The 11,138-nt window shown below is 48.4% G+C and overlaps 1 protein-coding gene across 3 annotated transcripts in view; it reads left to right on the top strand.

Annotated features, from left to right (window-relative positions):
- Window positions 1-3,533: 3,533 nt before the first annotated feature.
- The window catches only part of Rp1l1 (RP1 like 1), a 39,755-nt gene continuing 32,150 nt past the window's right edge, over window positions 3,534-11,138 (top strand). For 2 of the 3 annotated variants that reach the window (XM_034497850.2, XM_076930856.1), the window contains exon 1: window positions 3,534-3,748. The gene's annotated coding sequence lies outside the window, so the exon portion shown is untranslated. Of the gene's footprint in view, window positions 3,772-11,138 lie in introns of all 3 variants that reach the window. The other variant, XM_034497851.2, reaches the window with a different exon arrangement.

Here is an 11,138-nt window from a genome sequence, read left to right as displayed (position 1 = left end):
AAAGCAAAGTGATCTGCCAGAACCAGGAAGTGGAGTCTCAGAAGCTTCAGGATGTCTCTCCTGTCGCCCATGTGAGCTGCATGGCCCATTTCCTATAAGGACCCTGAGAAAGTGACAGTCTGCCAGTCATCTGGGGAGAGTGTTATAGGACTAGAGGAGGCTGGAAAGTCTACTCCTTGACACAAAAGCACCAAGGGAAGATGGTGGTGCTGATGTGAGTCTATCCCACCTGCATACATCCTCTCTCCACATCAACTCAATCTGCCAGAACCTGAAGCTTATAGAGCAGGTGGGAACCTAGCTGGTCCCAGGAAAGGACAAGGAGCATCATCCCAGGTGACTGTGTCAATCTGGTCTTGTAGTTTGGGGGGTGGGAGGCAAGCAGCCCAGAGAGGCATCTCTGGGATAATCACCCTCAGCACTTCCTTTCTTCATTCACTTGCTCACTCAAAAATGCCCACTAAGCATGTAAGAAATGTCTGGCCATGTTAGAGATGAGTAGTGATTCCTGCAGTGTAGCCACATTCATTTGAGGAAGCATAACTCCTGGCAAGTGTTGGGAGTTGGGTGGAGATGATGCAGGTGCTGGAGAACATAGCCTGTGTGTGCCTGCTCATGCATGCTGTGCACTAAGCTCTGTCCCTTGCCCCCTTCTTCCTGTGTTGAAATCCTTAGCACTTCAGAATGCTAGTGCGCTTGCACATAGGGTTTTAAAGATATAATGGAGGTAAATGGGAGCTTTAGGATGGACCCTCATCCAATGAGGTTACTTCAATTTTGAACTCCCAGTCTCAGGAAATGGAAGTATGTGTCCCTATTGGAAGGGGACAATAAACATAGACCGTGCGAAGTCATAGTTATCTGAAAGCCAACAAGGAATGCCCTAGAAAGAATTAGTCTTGTGGACACTTGACTTTGGACACCCAACCTCCAGAACTGAGGACAGGTCTTCTCTTTGAGTCCTTTGGTGTATAGCATGCTATTACAGCAGCCTGAGCAGACATACAGTTGAATGGCTGTAGGCTCTCTGTGGGATGGTTGGTATGAGGTATGTGTGCATCAAGGGGCTGGAGCCAAGATTTGGAGCCAAGCAGTTGCTGTGCCTCCTGTAGAGAAGACAGTATTTACCCACAACTTGAAAAGAAGAGAGTGTGAGAAGGGAACTGGAAGAGTCAGGAAACAGGAGGGTTCGCTGTTGTAAAATCCAAGTATTATATGTGGCTTCTGCTGAGTCTTCATCATTGAGTGTTCATTGAGTCTTATGGGCCCATCAAAGAAGACTGGTTTAATCTGGGGTGAATATGAATTTCTTGATTTTGTGTCCCCTCCTGGTCTCCCATCTCCGATTTATTTAGGCTCATGGTTTCACAGGTGTCATCCAATGTTACTCAGTTCTGTAGATTCTGGGAAAGTACTGAAGCAGAACATCATGGTGGTAAACACAGGATTTAGCAAAGCTGCTCACCTTACAGGAGCCAGAGAAGGGCAGTGGGGTGAGGGGATGCTAGGACAAAAAAAATACCACGGGCATCCTCCCCATTGGCCTACTTCCTCCAGTTGGCCCTACCTCCTAAACTGTCAATTCTCTATATTTGTATACACTATTTGTCATGTGCTTCAGAGCCTCTGTTTGCAGGCTTACTTGGTGTCTTAGTTTGGGTTTCATTGCTGTAAAGAGACACCATGACTATTGCAACTCTTATAAAGGCAAACATTTAATTGAAGATGGCTTATAGTTTCAGAGATTTAGTCCACTATCATCATGGTGGGAATCATGGCAGCATGCACACAGACTTGGTGCTGGAGGAGCCAAGAGTTTTATATCTTGATCTGAAGGTAGGCAGAAGGAGACTGACTTCTGCAGGCAGCCAGGAGGAGGTTTTCTTCCGAACTGGGTGGAGTTTAAGAGTAGGACCTCAAAGTCCACCCCTACAGTGGCTCACTTCCTCCAAGACCACACCTATTCTAACAAGGCCACACCTCCTAATGGTGTCACTTCCTACAGGCCAAGCATATTTAAACCACCACACCTGGCTTCAGTGCTTTTGTTTTTATTCTGTGTACAGTGGCTTTGTGACTGTCCCTGTGGCCCTATAGGTTCTGGTCAGAACCATGTCGCACAACCAGGACTCATAATGTGCTCTGCTCAGTGGAGATGTTGGAGTTATCCCTGGCCCTATCACCAACCATGCAACTGGTCCCTCCCTGTTCTACTTAGGAAGTTAATGGCATCACATAAACCCAATCCCCAGTGACCACTCCTCTGGCCTCTGTGTGCTTATGCAGATCCTTAGTGAAATAGCATTCATAGATACCAGTGGCTTTGCACACTTTGCAGAAGCTCAGTAGACAGACATGAAACAAGCAGATGCAGACTGAGTATCCTTCCTGTTGCCCATGTTCTGGAAGAATCGGGGCTAAAGCCTATGAGATCTGACAATCTTTGCTGTAACTTAGTAAAATGCCTCAGGTAATCCAGCCGGCACATTATGAGTGACCCCCTTCCCTGTGCCCCACATCCATGCCCATCTGATCACAGGGATGACATGGTGTGCCTGTCACCCAGAAGGAAATCTTCCTTGATTTCAGTGTTAAAATGTCCTGGCTGGAGTGAATGCATGACAGCTCAGCTCTGTCTCTCAAAGGCAACATCACCAGGAATTCTCACAGGTGGCTCTTTCTCTCCACTGAGCAGAATATTGAGGTGTAGGTCACAATTCTCCTCCTTCCTCCTGACAACCCTAGACCCAATCTGGGACATTTTTGCAAAACAGAGATTGTTTCGTCTTCAGAGAGAGTGGATCTGATTATTCCAGACTTCTATCATTCCCCACGGGTGTAGTCAACAGACACCCAATATGGCTGACTCAGTCTGAAGTGAGCAGTGGGAGCCCTCAGTGGGGAAGCCAGATGTCAGCTGGTGGAAGGAGGAGCAAGTGAGAGCTCGCTCAATACCTGAGAAAAGCAATCAAGGAAGGAAGGATTGATTTGAGCTCATAGTTTGAATATAATGGCTGTCATAGCAAGGGAGGCTTAAGGGAAGGGAGCTTGAAGCAGCCCAGAGCCCCAGCCCATGAGATAGTGCCACCCACATTTAGGGTGGGATTTCCCACCTTAATAAACTCTATCCAGAAACTCTCTCACAAACATGCCCAGAGGTTGTTTCCATGATGATTCTTCACTCCATTAAGTAAATAATCAACATCTCCCATCGCACGGTCCCATGTACTGCCTCCTGTTTCTTTGCCAGCTCACCTTGGGCCGGTGGCCCACAAGGCCCCTTTCTTTCCACTTAGTGTTCCAGCTTAGTGCATCACCAGGGCTGTGGACACTGCAAGAGCTGAAGTCAAATGGGGACCCCTGGTGCTTGAAGGCTCCCCATAAACTCACAGCAACACTCTGCTGTCCTCACAAACATCCTCTCAGGCAGAGGGCCAGAAGCCATTTGTGTAACTGCACAAAGCTAATTATTCTCTCTGCAGATGGTGATCTCCTCTAATCCTCTTGGGCTCCTCATAATCCAGCTCTACTGGAAGCTGCTGAGGTGGTGAGTCTCCATGCGAGAGCCAGTGGCTGCACAGAGAGTTCTGCAAGCCACAGTAGATCATCCAGAGACATGTCCAGAGGGTCCATCAAAAGGCCCATCACAGCTAGTGGGAGAAGGTCAGCATCCACCTCAGTCTGACCTTGATTAGCTGTTCCCTGGGTTCAGAGAGCCGAGCCATGCCCAAGTGCTCCCTGGAGGACGGTGAGTGGGTGGCTATCTGAGAGGTGAGCCACTGAGGGGGTGGTGGGTAGGAAGACTGACTCTGGGAAGCTCTAGAAAATGGGGAAGCTTTTCTGCTGCAGATGCTGATGGCGACACAGGGCTCCACTGCCTCCCTGCTGCCTGCTGAGCTGGGAGCAGATCATGTTGAAACATGGTGCTGTTACAGCAGCAGAGTTTCAGGTTCCTGCAGTTGATTTATGGGTGTCAGTGCTGTAGCCTGTCCGGTCCTCCCACCTGGACCTGCAGGGGGAATGATGCAGTCGCTGGAGCCAGCAAGAGGAAAATTCCTTCCCAGGACACTAGGGTCCCACAGTGGAAGGAGAGGTGTCAGCTGGCCCTGCAGGAGTGAGGATGTCCAGATGGGGCTGGTACCCAGAAATGGGTCCAGTTTGCATCTCAGAAGATTTAGACCTCAAGCAGAACCTGGGTGAATAGAGAGTGTTGAAACAGGGCCTGGGGGAGCTGGAGCTGGGGCTTAGTAGTAGAGGGCTTGCCCAGCATACACAATGCCCTAGGCTGCCAAAAAAGGAAAGGAAAAAGAGGGCTTAGAGAACTCTGGATATGGCTTTATGGAATCTTCTAGACTAGCTTCAGGGTTTGAATCTTTTGTTCATTTCTACAAGAAGTAACCAAGATGCAGAGAGATTAGGTACTAGAAGGACCACAGAGTCGAACTGAGAATTCTTCACAACCAAGGGCTCCTTGAGAGGGTGGGGATAGTACCACTCCCCTGGGCCAGGTTCAGTGATGGAGAAGACAAGGGTGGGGCAATAGGTTCTGTGAAGGTCACAAGGCCAGCAATTGAGAGTTCATGCTGAGTCTAGGTTCCTCAGACCAGCTCTAGCATGGTCATCACTGTTCCTGAACCTGAGCTTGACTTTCTCACGGGGGCCACACCCTGCATCCCTCTCACTGAGCACTAAAAGCTGCCTCCATTGAGGGGAAGTCCCCACCCTCCACGCTGCTACATGGTGATGAGAAAGAGGTGAGAGGCCTAAGCCACTGCCTCATCATGACACAACGATGGCTGAACCCTTGAGGAAGATTGCAGCTCAACCCTCAGGAAGGTGTATTCTCAGAAAAGCATGCAGACAGAAAGTGGGGGCTCCACCCCCACTTTCCGAAGGAGTGTGATTGGATCCGTGTTTACCCTCTTAGAGACAGAGACTTCTAAAAATCCTCTTATCAATCAGAATGACCTCAGACAGGCCTGCTAGTTTTCTTAACCCAGGAGACAAGAGCTATCTGTCATTCTCACTACCTCTGTGTACCGGGGTGTGTGTAAGAGAGAAAGAGAGAGACACACACAGAGACAGAGACAGAGACAGAGACAGAGACAGAGACAGAGACAGAGACAGAGAGAAAGAGAAAGAGAGAGAGGGAGGGAGGATTGGAGGGAGGGAGGGAGGGAGGGAGGGAGGGAGGGAGGGAGGGAGGGAGGGAGGGGGAAAGGTGAAAGGTTTACACGTGGGTGTGCATCCAGGCAATCATGTAGGCATGGGTACGACATGTTTGTGCATGTGTTGTGTGCTCATGTATGTATATGTTTAAGAGGAAAAGTTGATATGGCAGGGGACCCATGGTTTGTCAGTCACATGTGGGACCCTGCTTTGGCTGGCCGGGGAGTGCTCTGTTCTCTGGGCTTTGGACTACATGGTAGAGAATAAGGGGTAGCCTGAAGGATGCCACTGTACCTTCCATCCCCATGGCCCAGTCCTCAGAACCTTTCCCTGAAGAACCCACTTTCCAATCCTTTAATCATCATGGCTGTTTTCCTCTGAACTCCCTCCAGGAGACCTGTGTCACTCCATAAGTATGTCACATAAATTAGTCAGTAAATCAGTCTGTCAGCAGGAGTTCTTGAGTAAGCACCCTGCGCCCTGCAGGAGATTCTGGGCAGATACAGCTCAACCACTCTGCAACCAAAAGGGCTTTCACCTGCCTCAGATCTGGGGTTCACTTGGTCAGCCATGGCCTGGGGCCTTGGGGACTCATGGGGAGGAGATCAATCCTTTTTTATGTTTCCTCTTCCAAAAGATAAGGGCCTTCGCCCAGCGTCTCTGAAAACATTGCATGTAGACATCAGCTGGGCACCAGCTGCATTCAGAGCTTGGCTAGGCTGTGAGGCAGGGACAATGAGTGGGAAGTCCCTGGCCACCAGAGCAAGAGACAGGTGAGTCAAGAGGTAAGTAGAAGGCTACAGAAGCAATTCGGGCAAAGAGCCCTGGTCAGGGGCCAGCCATGGCCAAGGTTGCAGACCAGATGTTGATGTTGCTATGTGGGTTTCTCTGCAGAGCCTGATTTCCTGATACACTCTGATGGATGTGAGGTGAGATTGCTCAAAGAGCTCAGAACCCGGAGGAGAGCAAATTAGTATTTTACTCACCAGCTGCAGGAGCCTTGGATGAGCCCCTTCATCTTTCAGAGGCTTAAATTCCCTAAGGCCCTAGGGAATGAGGGCTCCACAAGGAAGCTGAGGCAGGGTCACTTACCTGGGTGTCTGGCACAGAGCAGGTGACTGTAGACTTCTCCCCCCATTACACCAAGCCCTGTCTTTCCATATTGACACTGTGACCCAGTTTCTGGGTGCTCCATGGCTCCGATGGGTGTGATTGATACTGACTACTTCGAGCTGGGGGGTGCTATGTTCTGTGAGTGAGAGTCATAGTCTAAATTGGCAATGTCCCCCAAAGGCTCATGACTGAACTCTTGCTCTCTAGTTTGTGGCTATATTTTGAAGGTCATAGCACCTTTAAGAGGAAGGATCTAGCTGATAAAAGTAGGTCACTAAGGATGAGCCCTTTAAAGGTCATAGTGTGGCCCATCTCTGGTGCCCTCTTGGCTTCCTAGGCAACTGCTGTGTGTACTGTCTTCCAGCTCACACTCCTACCACCACAAACAGGCCACTTCTAGGACCATGCCTTCTCCACCATGACCACGATGAAAAAAAGTGTCTCAGAAATAGGAGACAAAGACATCTTTCCTCCTTTAGGTCCCTCTGTCAGGTATTTGTGTTGCAATAATGCATAAGCAATAATGTGAGTCGCCCATGTGGCCCTCACAGGACCGTCCTGACTTTTAGATCAAAGACACTTCCTTTAGTCTTAGAAGCAGTCTCATTTAGCATGGTTCCCTGATTCGGGACCAAACAGTCTAGGCTGGGCAGTGTGACTGGCTTTTGTTTTTTCTTTCTTTTTCTTTTTTGTGGCCAGACACAGTCTTTGTTTGCTCTCCCATCTGTTTGCAGTGCTAAGAGGGAGAGGTACTCAGTCTTGCTCGTGACCTGCAGCTCACCTGGTGAGGAAATTCTAGTTAGGAGAAAACAGTTGGGTGCAAAGTCACACATCTCCAATTCAAGTTTACATTGTTATCAACTGGAGGTTTGGGTCCAAGGCACCTTACTGGGCTCCATGCACTGCCCTCACCCTAAAGCAGGGCTTTTCAATCTAAGAGTTTCAATGGAAGAACTGTATTAAAGGGTCACAGCATGAAGAAGATTGAAGACTACTGACCTAGAACATCTGATCCAGGAAGTCTGGGCTCTATGTTAATTTGTGCCTTTAAGATGCCTGTCACCAAGGAGAGGTACTGAGCTGGGTGCACTGGTACTTACTCAGCCAAGCGAGCTGAGTCCCCCTCACGTACACGCCTCTGTCCTTTTGACGAGGCAATTCTCTCCAGGGAATAGCTACGCACATTCTCAAAGCACTCTGTGACCTATGAAATGTCAAAGAACCATCTTGGCATGTCAAATTAACCAGCTGGACACCTCCTTCAGCCTCACCTGACTTATAAACTGAGGATACTGGGTTATTTTTATAAAGATTAAGTCAAGTGTTCTACACACAAGCCCATTGTGAAACACAAAGAGCTACCGAGTCCTGTTCTTAGCTTCCCTAACCCTCCATTTCCTCATCTGTATTGTGACAGGATGCCTGATGGGTCATCGTGTGCCAGCGTCAGTCACAGCACAGTGAGTTACTGTGGATGTGGGCAATGCGAACCGATGCTGCATCTTCTGTGGATGCTCATTGCCATGTTTACCTTTCAGGTCAAAGCTGCATTTGGGGCCACAGTTACCACCGGTTAGGGTGCCCCTGGGTGCAAGATAAAGTCTCCATGCTAAAAGTGCATTTAAGGAGATGAGTCTTCTTGGCTCATCTAACAGAAATTCCAGAGGTATGGTTGATTAACTCACCTGATGAGAAGGACTCTAAAGTCTTAACTTTCTCCTCGTGGTTACATTGTGGCTACAGCTGCACCAAGTATCACACACACACAGGCCAACATCCAAAAGCAAGATGGTATGTGTGTCCTGTTAGCATTCCTTTAATGGATGAAAAAGCTTTCCTAGATTCTTCTCATCTGGCTAGAATTCTGTCACATGCCCTGAAATACGGGGAATGAAATAACACAGTGGCTTAGACTATTATTCTACATTCAGTCCCTGGGTGAAAAATATACCCACGAGCTACAGGATACTCCAAAAGACTTCTGTGGAAGGGCAGCGCAGGAATGACTGAGGGGAGGTGATCACCTGTCCACCCACCCTCCAGTCCTCTTCAGCACTTATGTGAAGGTGGATAATTCCATATATCTCAAGCTCCTCTTGGCTCAGGAAGCAGAGCCAGAGAGGGATTTGGCACATTCTCACAAGCTGCTTTTTCTGGCAGTCAGGGTCAGCAACTCAGTGAAGTAGTCTTGCTGGAGGGGCAGGCCAGATCCCTGTGGGTCAGGGCAAGACACAGCCTACAGAACATACTGGCTCTGGTGAAGTCCTGAACCTGGAAAGCCCAGGAGCATTACTGTGTACCGCAGGCATCCTATTTCCTCTTACGTCCAGCACTTCCTGGGTAGTTATAGCTGACTTTCCAAGTAGGTTAGGCTGGCTGCTCAGCCCCTGGGTCTTGTCTCTACATCCCCAGGGCTGGGATTATAAGTACACATTACAATAGTCAGCCTTCCACTTTTTAATCTATTTTTATATTTTCAACTAATGTTCCAGGAACGGAATCCATGCCATACTTACAAGGCAAGGAGCCTTACCCACTAAGCCATCTTCTCAGCCCCAAATGGGCTGTGTATAGATGGTACTTTGAGAAGGCCAAGCATATAGCTGATCTGATTTCATTTCTCTTCCCTCAGAGCCTTGTGACTCCACAGGGAATGAATCAGTGGGTCCCAAGGAAGAGAACAAACCAAACCTTTCATCCATGTCTAGGCACAGAAAACAGACAGCCCTGTAAGGAGGCAGGGACAGGGACTAGAGATGGCACATTCACAAACCATATAGTCACACAGAGTACAGCAAGTGTCACAGGCTTTCAGCTATACACAGGCAGGTTCTGGGCAGCCAGGTGAGGAGAATCTTAAAGGGCTGTAGCTTCTTAGCTGTCCTCACCATAAATCCCTGTAGAGGAGGGCAATGAGCAGAGAAGCAAAGGAAGGAGCCAACCATCATGGCAAGTCCATGGACAGTGGAACAGATTTTGCAGGGCTTTCTGAAGGAGGAACTACTCCATTCTGCCATTCTTTGCAACACCTGGGGACTACCTATGCAAGGGGATGGTCCATGGATGTTCACTGCCTTGCAAGAGGAGACCCAGGGTCAGGCTCCCCTGTTGGACTAATCTCCCAGGCTAAGGCTGTTCCCTGATAAGATTGTGCAGGTTTGAGTAAGAATGGCTCCCATGAACAAGAATGGGCTCATATATTTGAATGCTTCATTATCAGGGAGTGGCACTATTTGAGAAGGATTTGGAGGTATAGCCTTGTTGAAGGAAGTGTGTCACTGGGGGTCAGCTTTAAGATTCCAAAATCCCTAAAGACCCACTCCATCTTCTTTCTATGCTTGTGGATCAGGATGTAGAACTTTCAGCTCCTTCTGCAGCACCATACCTGCCTGTCTTCATGCTTTCTGCCACATTGATAATGGACTAAGCCTCTAACTGTTATCAAGCCCCCAATTAGATGTGCTATTTTTTAAAGAGTTGCCTTGCTTGTGGTGTCTCTTCACAGAAGTAGAACGGTGACTAAGACAAAGATGGAAGACCTATACCCAACAGCTTCCAGTAGGCTTCTGTGCATCACCTTACCATTCATTATGCTTTCTGAGCAAACAGGATTACTCCTGTACCATAGAGAAGCCACTTGTCTAAGTCCCTAGGGCCAGAAATGGACAAGCCAGCTTAGACAAACCCTGCTCATCTGTGAGTCCAGGTGCCATCCTCATAGATGACTTTAGATGCTGCAAGGGGGCCAGTCTTAGAGTGTGGAATCCAAAGGTCAATGTGATATTCCTCAAGAAGTGTGGAGATTTATCTATGGGTGCTTCGATATCCCTTGAATGGTCAATCTCAGCTGTCACAGTTTTCTGTAGTTATGTATCCCATGGCCAGGTCTGTGCCTTCAAATGTCAGGGCTGTTTTAGTGTGGAGAACAGCTCAGAAAATGAGCAGCCAGCTATGTGCTCAAGAGACTGTAGTTGAAGAAATGTGGTGTCCTCCAACGGCATTACAGGCCTCACGATGTTTTCCTTAAGCCTGACTGATCCAACTCCTCACTGGAGATTCTTTGGAGAAGAACCAAAAGACTATAGACTGTGTCCCAAGGTCCCTGAGGCTTCACCATCTGGGGAGATTAGAGTGAAAGAATATTGTTAATGGTCTCTGTCTGGACCCAGGGCCTCCAGGTTCTCAGCATCTTCTATATGGAGCTGAAGAAGCACATATAAATACTAAAGTAGCAAGGAGTTTTATTCTAAGCTAAAAGGGATGTACAGGTTAGACACATTGCAAGAGGGCTCAGAGCCAGCATGCAGCTCAAGAGCCATGGTCATTGCCCAGGGCTTCCTTTCCTGGGTCCAAGAAGAGGAGTTAAGTTGCTTGGGCAGAGTGTGGGTGATTTTATGTTTTGATTGACAAGCTTGGGTTATGTAAGGCTTTATTTACTGTGCATATCCTTTCCCATAATGCATCTGATTTTAATCATATACATGACCAATCATGGTAAATAGGGGATTATCCCTAAAAGTTCACTCAGAGAACAGTTTGCCCTGCTGCACGTGCACCCAAAACCAGTCTAGGGGGGATTGTCTCACCACTCCTACTATCAGGATGTGTCTGGCCACAAATGAGGAGTCACTAAAGTTTGCAGGCGGGATGGAAGCCAGAGTGTCCTGACTGCTGTGTGGAGAGGAGTGTGTGTGCAGTTTGATGTAGGTGGGGTTCTAAGCTGCTAGGTGTGTTGTTAACAGAGGCACATGTGTTCAGTAGCTCAAGCCAAGCGGGCTCTCCGGTTGCTGAGCTCTCTGTAGGCTTGCCTGCCTCAGGACTCCCAAGTAAACTATAGTGATGGTTGCATGCTCTTT

Source organism: Arvicanthis niloticus, chromosome 3 (assembly GCF_011762505.2).
Source record: "Arvicanthis niloticus isolate mArvNil1 chromosome 3, mArvNil1.pat.X, whole genome shotgun sequence".
Lineage (NCBI taxonomy): Eukaryota > Metazoa > Chordata > Mammalia > Rodentia > Muridae > Arvicanthis > Arvicanthis niloticus.
Note: the sequence above shows the minus strand (reverse complement) of the source record. Positions and strands in the feature narration are given on the sequence as shown.